This window comes from Dermacentor albipictus, chromosome 4 (genome assembly GCF_038994185.2).
Source record: "Dermacentor albipictus isolate Rhodes 1998 colony chromosome 4, USDA_Dalb.pri_finalv2, whole genome shotgun sequence".
NCBI classification, from domain to species: domain Eukaryota; kingdom Metazoa; phylum Arthropoda; class Arachnida; order Ixodida; family Ixodidae; genus Dermacentor; species Dermacentor albipictus.
The window spans coordinates 94,183,213-94,196,593 of NC_091824.1; positions in this window are offsets into that span (position 1 = coordinate 94,183,213).

Here is a 13,381-nt window from a genome sequence, read left to right on the forward strand (position 1 = left end):
TGGTAGATGTAGTTGAGCCATAGGTATAAACGTGTGTACAGTCGCTGTATTTCTCGTACAAGAGGAACAAGATAAGTTGCTTGAGTGCTGATGACGGCAAGTCTGACGTCTTAAGTCTTGGGATTGTGAGGTTTACTTGAGTACGGCTCTCAGGCCGTGGAGAAATCGAAGGTCTTGCAGCACGTGTGTACCATGAAGTAAGAGAGGTACGGTGCGCGGAGAAAGATTTAATAATTATGTTGAATTCCAATGGCGGAGTCGGAGCAGCCGACGGACTCCGCGAGCGAGCACTCGACTCTGGCGTAGAGCAACGCCTCCAGATCCGCGAGTGGAACAAAACCTGCGCCGCCGGAGCAAGGCGGAAACGGAAGTTCTATCACCGAGTTACCCAGGATGCCTTGCGTGTTGTGATTTCCTGCCGCTGTTTGCTCCCAACACCGTCGCACCAGTCACTTGTCTCTTCAGCGCCGTTCACCTGTTTTTTTCAGAAGTGCGGAATGGATATCTCGCCAAGCGTGCAGCAGCTTTTGCTTCCTCGCGAGTCGTGACCGGTGGCGCCTCGCAGCAGACAAGCGTGGTAAAGAAAATACGTCACGCAGAGTTCCGGACCACTCCGCCGATTTTGGCGGAGCATCTTTTTCTGCTCAACGGAGGGACTCCCGCTCTGAATCCACTTGGACTCTCTCATTGGAACAGTTTACTCTCGCCCTCACTCTGTCATTGGAACAAACTTGCTCCGAAACGAGCAGAAAAACTTGTTCCGACTTCGCCATTGGAATTCAACATTATGCATTGAAACCCAAAGTAACTGGAACACCCATGTACTTCGTCCCACACTTTGCAAAATATCTCGGAACTGGTGTCATTCCGGAATTTCACTTCAATTGGCGACGTCTTCAAGACTCACAGGCTCCGATCCGTAAACTGCAATATGTGCGTAATTCATGCAGAAAGTAATTAGCCATTTTTTGCTGCTTAGTTGAATCTGCCTTGTGATTTCTCGTGCCAGTAATGTCCTCCTCTTTACGCCATGTGTCGCAGGCTACATATATAAAAGACAGAAAAGATATATATATATATATATATATATATATATATATATATATATATATATATATATATATATATATATATATATATATATAGAGAGAGAGAGAGAGAGAGAGAGAGAGAAAGAGAGAGAGAGAGACCCAGAAAACTTAAAAATTATCGCCCTGCGTCATGGAGGAAGAAAACTGAGGAGAGGCCCCACCTCCTCGGCGCACTAGGAGAAAAGTGTGGAGGAAGTGACGTAGTACGTTCTCCTCCTATTTGCTGATTTTTCTTTCTTTGCCGCAGCGGCACGCTTTTCGGGCCACAATGGCGGCTTTGTTTTGGTTCTGTGGTTTCACACGTGTTGCTCCGTAGGTTTTGTACCGTGGCAAAGGAGCCTTACGGGCAGGTTTGCGTTGGTCTTCGTGTTTTGTTACGCTGCGTTATCTGGACCGTGCCCTCCCGGATGTTGCTGTGGCCAGGTGGGACAGGAGGAACTAAAATTCGTGAAATGAACGCGCATGCAACGCTGTACGCAATGTACCGCGCCACGGCAACGGCTACGGACGAAGGAATATCCGCGGGTAACTTTGCCCTTTTTCGCGGAATCATGCTAACGTGCTAACGATTGCTTAGTATTGCTGCGGAGTGCGCGGGTCCGAGCAGCACGGTTGCGCGCAGCGCGGCGTGGTTTCGCGAGAAATGTAAACAAGAGAGGAGAGCTGGCCCGACAGGCGGAGCAACGCCATGAGCAACGCCAACTTCCGGCTTCACTTTAGCTTCACAAAGAGTGACGTCAGGGCCTCTCCTTAGTTTCCTTCCACCGTGCCCTGCGTTTTGTTGTGCGTGACTATCCAATTACATTGCCCTCCTTGTCACCGCAGTGCCCCGGCGCGGTGCAGCATGTTTATTGCTTCGAGTAAAGCCGAACTTCTTCTAAATTTGCTCCACCATTTTTTAAAACAGCTCCCTAAAATATCTTCCCAGCGCGATGCTCTTCGACGCGATCGAGATGCTCGGAGCTGGCTGTGTTTGACGATTTCGTGGGCGTTGGCTTCGGATTGCTTTGAATTACGGCGCACACCGGGTTAGGGGGGCTCAGGCAACGACGAAGGTAAGCGTCTCGCGCTTGTCTTTGTAGTTTCCTGCCCTCGTCCAGGCGTGCGTAACATGGAGCACCAACTAGCATGATCTCAAGCCTGGCTGGGTTCGGAGGCATGCGCTGGGTAACTGACCAGCCACTGTCTGCTTTTAGTTGGACAACAAAGCTCGGTAGTACGAGTTTAGCTCGAACTAGACTGCCGGTTGAGCTAACCATAAACTGAAACTTTGCTGTGCTTGGGCGTCAAAGTTTGTCACGCAGCGAATTTGCGTATGGCCTCCGAGATCACCAACCAACTTCTTGCCTCGGCAATCTTAAAAGCGACTGCCATCACCTGGCCTTCGAGAGTGGGCGGTGCTTAGGTGTATGAAAAATTGAGGCAGAACTCATCTACGATTATTGTTGGAATATGCGAACAGATTTATTTTGTGCTAAAATGGAATGGTAGAAATTTGAAAGGATTTTGGTTCCGTTAATGAGGACCTGGAACAAGGTCAAGTCCATACTTTTAAACTGCATTTATCTTTGGGATCAGCTCACATTTACAGACGCACTATCTTGAAATCAGGCTACGAAAGATGGTTAGACGTATAGTCGGCAAGAACTCTGGTCTGCTAAATCCAGGAATGCATTTCACATTAAATGTACTCTTCGACTAGATCAGAACGACGCAAAGCTCAGAGGCTGTGTCAAACGCTTGTTAGTTTGAGTAATGCTGTATAGATGGCGCCACCATACAACTAAGGCTCAAGCTCCTCGCGGGGTTCGCAATGTGGCTTACTGCTTCGCGCGATGCCTTTTAGATGGCGCGACCCTACCGATGGCTTACTGAGTGGAGTGAAAGCGCAGCACGGATGAAAGATGTGCAGCAAAAGAGTTATGGAGGATAAACGTAGACGGCAGAGTTGCACCATACCCAGCAAACATTAAAGTACCGAATATGAAAAACATTTGCTTCGCATTAACTTTAGGGGCGAAATCAAAACAACCATTCCTAAGTTACACTCTGCGAGTGTCACTTAAAGAGAAAGCACACCTGTGCACATAGGAAGGTTTATCTCAGGCCCAACTCCTACGCGGCCTATTCGAATAAATGTAAAACGTAAAAAAGTTTTTCTGAGATAACTAGACCGATTTAAATGGAATTTGTTGCATTTGAGAGGGAAAGTTAAATAATTGTGACTGTTGGAAGCGGAATTCCGATTTATTGCCTGAGATTTGTTAAAAATATTTCGAGAAATTCGAAGGTCTTAAAAAATTGAATCACGAAGTTAACAAATTAATAGCTCTGCATCAACAACAGATATCGCGGTTCTGTAAACTCCGTCCATTATATCATTGAAAGCGGACAAATGCGATATGTCATTTTATATGTTACGTGAATTTGTTACGTTGTTTTCAAGGGTTCTGCAAAAGCTGTATTTCAATATAATAAAATGTTTTGATATTCCTTTGTAACGCGTCGATTTTGTCCGCTTTAGCTGTATTAGATGAATTCACATAATTGTGGTGTCCTTTTTCGTTGCTGAGTTACAGAGTTGTAAACTTCATAGTTTCGTTTCCTGAACATTTTCGATTTTTGACAAATTTTTAATACAGAAATCGACCACCTAAATCGAGAATTCGAAACCAATATTCACTACATCTTACGTTCTTCTTTTACATGCAACAAATGTCGCCAAATTTGGGGCAGTGGTTGCCTAGAAAAACGAATTTCCTTTTACATGTATTTAAATACGAGCACCTGAGCGAAAGCTTCCTCTTAAAACAATTTAAATTTATATACGTTCAATACGTTCTAACACTTGAGGATGCTTGAAATGACTTGGAACGTGAGAGTGCTTGAAAGTCTGCTGCAAAATCTGCCTGAAATAAATATCCTGAAGTATACGTTTTCTTGTGCATAATAGTTTTTCGCTCGAAGCTGAAGCCACCGGGTGCCCCCCGGCATGTGCATGTGGTTTGTCATAGCTGTTTTTGTTAAAATAATTGTTATTAAAATTATATTCTATATACATTTACTTTTTGTTGCTTTGATTAAGCTCTGTTAGCAGAAATTGGATATATGCTTAACATTTTTAATAGGTGATTTTCCTGATCCAAATAAGTCCTCCTGCCGCTACTACTACTACTACTACTACTACTACTACTACTACTACTACTACTACTACTACTACTACTACTACTACTGTAATGAAGAAAGGAGGAGAATGGCATACCGATCATCATCAAGAACAGAGGGCACGAGACCGGCGTTCGAAGACCACCATCTTGCTCTCCGCGCTCACTGTTCCGAGCTACCGCCCGTTTGTTGGACTCGCTCAATAAACATCTTTACATTTGGTGGATCGTGTTGGGTACGCACATCGTCGGCACCCTGGAACTCCGATCCCGCACGTTGCACTCGACCATGCAAGCTGACGCAGCCCAACAGCCGCCACCTCTCCCGGCCGCCGTTTGTCCCGGCCCCGTTCGCCAGCGAGACCCCCCGGTATTTTCGGGTACGGAAGACCAGGACGTCGAGGACTGGCTGTCGTCCTACGAAAAAGTTAGTGGACCCAACAAGTGGGATGACGCTACTAAGTTGAGTACCGCGAACTTTTACTTGGCTGGCGTGGCGAAGCTGTGGTATACGAACCACGAATCGGAATTTGAAAACTGGTCTGCTTTCAAGGAGGCAATATCTGCCGTTTTCGGTCGCCCTGCCGTGCGGAAGTTACGCGCCGAGCAACGGCTGCGCACACGGGCACAGGAACCGAATGAAACATTTACCGCCTATATTGAGGACGTACTCGATCTCTGCAGGCGCGCCGATGCCTCAATGAGCGAAAGTGCCAAAATACAGCACATCATGAAGGGCGTCGACGACGATGTCTTTCAGATGCTTCTTGCGAAGTCTCCTGGCACAGTGTCTGAAGTGGTAACTCTGTGCCACAGCTACGACGAGTTGAGAAGGCAGCGGGCTCTCACCCGACGTTCATCTCAGACGTACAATCAACTGCTCGCTGCACTGGACATCATGCCTGCCCAGCCATACCTTATCGCACAAATGAAAGAATTTGTGCGTGAGGAGGTGGCCCGTCAGTTGTCTCTCCTGCCGTTTGCTCAGCGTCAGGAGCTCCCACAACAGCAACTGCAGCGACCAATCCCGTTGGCTCCCGTGCTTCGACACGTCATTCAAGAGCAGATTTCCGAGGCCATGCCGGTGCCCATTCAGCAGCAACCTGTCGCCGCGCCTCTTAGTTACGCTGAGGTAGTAAAGCGGCAGCAGCTTCAACAGCCCTCACCACCCCATGGTGTGTCGTATGCTGCAGCCCCGATTCAGCCGTCCGTGACATGGTCTGCTCCCATCCCTGCAAATCCCTGGCGAACGCGCGACAACCGGCCGATCTGTTTTGCGTGCGGTGGCCCTGGTCATATCGCCCGATTCTGCCACCGTCGCGCGCCAGGATATTCAGACGCCCGTTCACCGAACTACATAGATCGTCCCCGCTCTCGTTATGAAGATCCGGGTCCCCAACCAAGCACGTCTTCACGTGACTATCCGCAACCCACGTCTCGTCGCTCACCTTCACCCCGTCGCCGCTCCTTGTCGCCCATGCGTCGTCGACCAGCCCCTGAAAATGAGGGAAACTAGCCTCCGCAGTTCGTGAGGCAAGAACTGCGCTGTCGAAATGCTCAAGTCCTCGAACTTTGCCGTCGAATATTGTCGAAGTTTTCGTAGAAGGCATCCGTGCATATGCTCTTGTCGATACCGGTGCTGCCGTTTCTGTTATAGACGCCACACTTTGCCGCAAGCTTCGGAAGGTGACCACGCCTCTTGAGATGATGCCCTTACGTACAGCGAATGGAGACCCTGTTCGGCCTATAGCTGCCTGCACTGCTCGACTTATTATAGCTAAAGAACACTACATTGTCGAGTTTATCGTCCTTTCCTCTTGCTCGCACGACATTATACTTGGCTGGGACTTTCTATCGTATAATCACGCCGTTATTGATTGTGCCAGATCTGAACTTGAGCTCTTCCCCTTGTGTGACGAGTCCTACTACCCCGCTCATCAAGCCGCACACAAAATAGTCGTCACAGAAGACACAGAAATTCCGCCGACAGCAGCTGTTTTGCTCCCCGTATTCTGCAACAGCATATGTGATGAAGCTGCATTCTTTGAACCATCATGCCTTCTTCTAAATCGGAAGCCACTTCTTTTGCCTTATTCGACCCTCTCTATTTCGAATGGAACAAGCGCTCTCTGCCTCACAAATCCTCTTCCATATCCCATCAGACTGCTTAAAGGTGAATCCCTTGGATGCGTGCAACCCATTGATGTCGGCCAAATTTTTTCCGTGCAGCAAGATTCAGCTCGACGCGACCTCGACGTCATCAGTGCTCTTACCCCTTCTGATGTTCCAGCTGCTGACCTATTCGATTCGTCCATCGCAGACGGACTGTCCCCATTTGAACGCACTGCTCTTCTCCAGCTGCTCTACCAGTTCCGCGACTCCTTCGATGTTGCCCAACGTGCCCTTGGCCGAACTTCTACCATTGTTCACAACATCGACACCGGCTCCAACTCGCCAGTGCGACAACGCCCTTACCGCGTCTCCACCGCGGAACGTCAAGTTATTACCGACCAGGTTGACGATATGCTTAAACGCGACGTTATTCGCCCTTCACAAAGCCCGTGGGCATCCCCTGTGGTTCTCGTTAAAAAAAAGGATGGATCGATTCGCTTCTGCGTGGATTACCGGCGCCTAAACAAGGTCACTCGAAAAGACGTGTACCCTTTACCCAGAATTGACGATGCCCTTGATTGCCTACAAGGTGCCGAGTTTTTTTCGTCGTTAGATTTGCGTTCCGGGTATTGGCAGGTACCTTTAGCAGAGGCCGACCGTTCAAAGACAGCCTTCGTCACGCCTGACGGTCTATATGAATTCAATGTCATGCCCTTCGGCCTCTGCAATGCGCCTGCCACCTTCGAACGCATGATGGACTCGGTTCTGCGGGGTTTGAAGTGGCACATGTGTCTCTGCTATCTCGACGACATTGTTGTCTTTGCGCCAGATTTCGCAACCCATCTAGAACGCCTCAACCATGTCCTGACGTGTCTGAAAACCGCTCAGCTGCAACTAAATCTCAAGAAGTGCCGTTTTGCTGCGCGAAAACTTACAATTCTTGGTCACGTTGTATCAAAGGATGGTGTGCTTCCGGACCCAGCTAAATTACGTGCCGTGACTGACTTCCCCAAACCGACGACTCTAAAGCAGTTACGAAGCTTCATAGGGTTATGTTCCTACTTTCGTCGGTTTGTGCGCAACTTCGCCTCTATAATTGCGCCTTTGACCCAACTACTAAGCAGCGCCTCCAATATCTCGTCATGGTCTTCTGAGTGTGACCAAGCCTTCTCCATCCTTCGCCGTCTCCTGACGTCACCACCTATACTGCGCCACTACGATCCTACGGCCGCAACTGAGGTGCACACAGACGCCAGCGGTGTCGGCCTCGGTGCTGTTCTCGCGCAACGAAAGCCTGGGTTCGCAGAGTATGTCGTCGCATACGCCAGCAGAACGCTCACCAAGGCTGAATCAAACTATAGCGTCACCGAGAAAGAATGCTTGGCAATAGTCTGGGCGCTTGTCAAGTTCCGCCCTTACTTATATGGCCGCACGTTTTATGTAGTTACGGACCATCATGCATTATGTTGGTTGTCTTCGTTGAAGGATCCGTCAGGTCGCCTTGCCCGCTGGGCTCTTCGACTTCAAGAGTTTGACATCCGCGTTATATATCGTTCCGGACGCAAGCATGCCGATGCTGATGCACTGTCGCGGTCACCACTATCCACCGAAACTGCGTCCATATCCACTATAGACCTTCCATTGTCAGCTCTTGACGTCGCCACCGTCTCCTCTGCACAGCGCCACGATCCCTGGATCGCTTCACTTCTTGACATTTTATCCGGGGCACCCACTCTTTCGACCACTCGAACTCTGCGACGCCAAGCTTCGCACTTCAGCATCCGTGATGGCCTCTTGTACCGGCGCAACTACTCGCCAGATGGTAGGAAGTGGCTCCTAGTTATCCCTCGAACGCTTCGCTCTACAATCTGCGCTTCCTTTCACTCCGACCCGCAGTGTGCTCACGGTGGTGTCTTCAAGACCTATGAACGCTTACGGAAAAGGTACTACTGGCGCGGAATGTTTCGCTTTGTCCGCAAGTTCATTCGCGGCTGCCACGAGTGTCAGCGACGAAAAAAACCATCGCATCCTGCCGCAGGTTCATTGCAGCCCCTTCCATGCCCAGAACGCCCATTCGACCGCGTTGGAATTGACCTTTATGGACCTTTACCTTTGACCACGGCCGGAAACCGATGGGCTATCATTGCTGTCGACCACCTTACACGATACGCCGAAACCGCTGCTCTTCCCACGGCGACAGCACAGGACGTCGCCTCTTTCATCCTGAGGCGTTTTGTGCTTCGGCATGGTCCTCCTCGCGAACTCCTCAGTGACCGTGGCCGCGTATTTCTCTCCGATGCAATTCAAGCACTTCTCCACCAGTGCAAAATTGTACATCGGACGTGTACTGCCTACCACCCTCAGACGAACGGTCTCACTGAGCGGTTTAATCGGACTCTGGGCGACATGCTTGCGACACATGTTGCATCTGATCAATCAAACTGGGACCTGGTTCTCCCATTTGCGACATACGCGTATAACACCGCTACGCAAGTCACAACCGGGTTTTCCCCCTTCTTCCTTTTGTACGGTCGCCAGCCGACGCACACTATCGACACGTTGCTGCCATACGCACCAGATACCTCAGAGTGCACGCCCGTGTCAGCAGCGGCCCGTTACGCTGAAGATTGCCGACAACTAGCCAAGCGCTTTACTACAGCCGACCAACAACGCCAGAAAAACGCCCGCGATGATGATCACTCTCCGGCCGCAACATTCGCTCCTGGAGCACTTGTGTGGCTGCTTGTACCACCCTGCGCCCCTGGCTTGTCGTCCAAACTGCTCCCAAATTATCATGGTCCCTACCGCATCGTCGAGCGTACTTCCCCCGTAAACTATGTCATTGAGCCTCTTACGCTGCAAGGCGACCGTCGTCGACGTGGACGTGATGTTGTTCACGTAAACCGCCTCAAGCCGTACTTCGACCCTCTTGTACCCACCTGTTAGATCGCCAGGATGGCTCCACCTTTCTCGACGGGGGCAATTGTAATGAAGAAAGGAGGAGAATGGCATACCGATCATCATCAAGAACAGAGGGCACGAGACCGGCGTTCGAAGACCACCATCTTGCTCTCCGCGCTCACTGTTCCGAGCTACCGCCCGTTTGTTGGACTCGCTCAATAAACATATTTACACTACTACTACTACTACTACTAATAATAATAATAATAAATACAACCATGTTTTGGTGACATACCGCAATGCGTCCTTGGAGCCGTCGCCTCCGAAATCATAATGGCGCACCCGTCAACTAGTGGTTTTTTTTTCAATGAATGAACTGGTTTCAACTTCGATAATGGCGAATGGTTTTTGGTGTAGTTCCCTAGAACAAAAGATTTTCAAATGCTTACGTCGTTTAGCCCCTCTCCATGAGCCAACGATAGAGATTGGATTGGATTGAATAACTTTAATGAAAGGTCCTGCGAGCTACGGGACGCAAGGTCCCATAGAGAGGGCTATCTCCCACGTTGGGACCGGGAGTTGTAACTGCCTGGCAGCATCGTGGGCTCGCTGGACGGCCCAGAGCTACTCCGCCAGGTTCGTGCTGCGTAATGCTTCTTGTAGCATGGCGGAGTCTTGATCCTTGTTTGCGTGGGTCCGACCACGCGGCCAGAGCAAGTAATGGGCTTCCATTGTGCTATGGCAATTTTCGCAATCTGATGTTTTGTATAGGTCAGTCATGCAGTGATGTGGTCTGTTCTGCGTGGGGTACGTGTTTGCTTGAAGCATTCTGAACGTGAGGGCTTGAGGCCTGGTGAGCTTATTGTGAGGTGTGCTGTATATTCTGCGGTCTAGATAAAAGTGCTTTGTTATCTCGTTATATGTGGAGGGAGGGTCCCGATTCTCGCTGGGATGGTCACGACCAGAATAGGTGGCGTCGCGGAGGGTTAGGTCTCGCGCGCTCCTGTGAGCCATCTCATTGAGATTGGGAGGGGCGTCCTCGATCTCTCCGAGGTGTGCCGGAACCAGCAGATGGTGTGATGATGCTGTGGTGCGGATCTAAAGATTATTTGTAGAGCTTGGCTTGCAATTGTTCCTTTCTGAAAGGCTTTGACGGCCGAGCGTGAATCGCTGTTGACGTGGGTGGTGGTCGGGTCTGCGAGCGCGAGTGCGATGGCGACCTGTTCTGCTATCTCGGACTTGTGGGTCTTGACTGTGAGAGCGTTTGTGACTTGACCTTGCTTATTGATCGGGGTGGCAACGATAGAGAAAGATGTACGTAACCTTACAAGCGGCTATATGGCTGAGCCATCACCACTGGTAACGCATCAGATGTTGCTTTGAGGTTGGAAAGTGAAATCTCTCGTATGTCAGCATATTCAGCTAGGTAATTCCCCACCCTGTGTCGGAAAGGTGTGTTTGCAATGATTGAGGGTGCTTTTCCAAAGGTAGTATCCTGGTAACAGAACGTGCGGGCTAGGCAGTCAATACCAATATTTCAAACTAGATCACTCTTTCGGAGTTTGTGTCAGTGAGTTTCACTTTTATAATAACACGCGTTATATTAATCCCTGTGCTAGTAAGAGATTATTTCGCTGACTTCTTGGTTCTAGCGTTTGAGAATGAGACAATGTGTTATCAGGAAGTCTTGGGCGTTTAATAATTCAAGTGTCCCTATCCACATGTCGAGTCCCTAGCAGATCTGAAAGGGAGCGGCCTTCGTGATAAACTCGCTGTGAACTCGAAGGTCTTGTAATATCCACAATATTAGAAGGGAAATTTATCGGAGCAACAAGTGACCTAATAAATAAGGTAGCTGAATTGTGCACACTGTTCGCTAATGTCTAAAAATGACGGATATCCGTGTGGACATCGCTTGAGCTAAGGAGTCGGATAAATTTAGTATAACTTTTTCTAATGCCGTTTCCATCGCCTTTTTTATCCCTGTTGCAACAGTCTGGGAAATTGACTAGTCCATGCCCATAGACGGCCCGGTTGTTACAGCAGTTCAACATCCCTGCGTCCTCCTCTGGTTTCTGCAAGAACTTCCCGACGAGTGCACCGTCTCTTTTGAATGATTTCAACCACCTTAGTCTTGTAGTTGAGAAAGCGTAGGTCAAATATATGTGGGTGGAATGGCACTTCTTTTGTTATACTCAATCTACGTTGATGCCGTCCTTAAATTCATCCGCTTTATATTTCCAAGTCTGCTGCGTGCCAGCTTACATGTACACCGCTGATTCTTTTGTAGCGAGGAGCATTGCACTTGTGATTAGTCCTGCCTAACTTTGTAGTAAATATTGTGTCGCACATACACGCAATAATTCAGTTTCTTTCGTGGCAATTTCGCCTTTTGATCGTACAGTGCTTGTAAGGACTTGATGATTCATCTTTGATCCGGTGGGAAATGGTTTTCGCTCACAGCGTACCTTATTTTTTTCGTGTTGTTTAACTTCGATTTCATAAGCCCCAGCTTATTTTAGTCAAGCTTTATTTACCCACCTTAATCTGCAAATTCGATATATACTCCCAACCAATGATTATTCTAGTTCTATAAAGATATCCGGAAATGTTTTCCCAAACAATGCTAAGCTACTCCCATACCATGTACTGCTTCGACATGATTTAGCGACAATTTAAACAAAGGATGTTCCAACTGGAACATCACTGGCTGAAAAAAGAATCAGGCGTTGGAATGCTTCGCCCCGACTTTTATTTGGATTTGGTTTTAAATTGCCGGATGTTATACCTGCATTCTTGTGGCAAAGTTCATAGCAGTAATTTTTGCTCTGTGTAGACGAAGCGCTTCAAATATCCCAGCAGCTATTGTGACAGATTATTTATCTGCGTGTTCGTCGCTTCCCGACGTCGAGTAACACTCTTGTATTTCTATTACATTCTGTAGGGCCCGTTTATTTGCAATTGATTCGATTAGTTTGGGCGCCTCGTCACAAAGGATTGTTTCTGAACGAAATTGCAGACTCACTAGCCACGGCGTCGCTTAACGACCATGTTCTACCTGCGGTGCCACTGTCCGCACATTTCACTGCGGTTCAAGTCTAATAAAATGAACGTGTCGGCTAGTTGGTTGGAGATCTTGAACTAGGGAACAGCGCGAAAACCAAGGATGCAGAGGAGGTACATAGCTGCCACAGGTAGCCCTGTACCTCTCCACCTACAAAGAATACACCCCACGAGGTTCACTGACGAGTTCCCGTGGTGCACAGACGCACCCACACTAAAACACATCACATGGGAGTGCCCAGTAGGCCACCGCACATAGACAGCCCTATATTACGCCAAAGTCAACTAATGAGGAATTACGCAGTGGGAGGCATGGCTTGCGGACGAGGGTCGGGAGAGCCAGTTGGCTCTTCGGGACCAAGCCCAGCGAGCCGCTCGTGCCAGTGGGTCCCTGGAACAACTGCTCCAACCATCGTGCCTTATTTTATTTATATCGAATAAAGTTTTTACTCTCTCTCTCTCTTTTCTGCGTCGTCGTGTTTTGGGCTGTTCCCTAGTTCAAGGTTTTATTCTGTACACCTATTTCAAACAAGCGTTGCCTAAACTCGTCTTAACTATTTCTCCTGAGCATCGACACCTAATATATCTCTGGCGTCGTAAATCATTCGCAAGCTGGCTTGAAGTATTTCTCTCCATATTACGTTAAGAGATTCGCTTTCTGAATTTTTACCTACACAGGTATGATTTGAGGCATTCCCTTCTTTGCATTTTCTGTTATGAGAAAACAAGAGAGCACACCTATTTTTTGCAGGACCGCCGCTTTGCTATATAGGGAGAAAAATAGTCTTCGAAATAGCCTTTTGCAAAATTTCCGCTACCTTACTATTCGCACTCTCCTTTCATGCGCAGCATGGCCTTAGTTGCCTTTGTGCCATTAAACCCGCCTTTCCATTAAACCAAACCTTTCATTAAGAACATTAACTCTTGTGAATTCGTGTGGTTGCACGGTCACAAAAATTTTGCATCGCCATCAAGAATTAATTACACATTCCAAAGGATTTCCAAGTTAGATCTTTGAATTCACGCTCCATGAATTATTTTCTTGCTCTG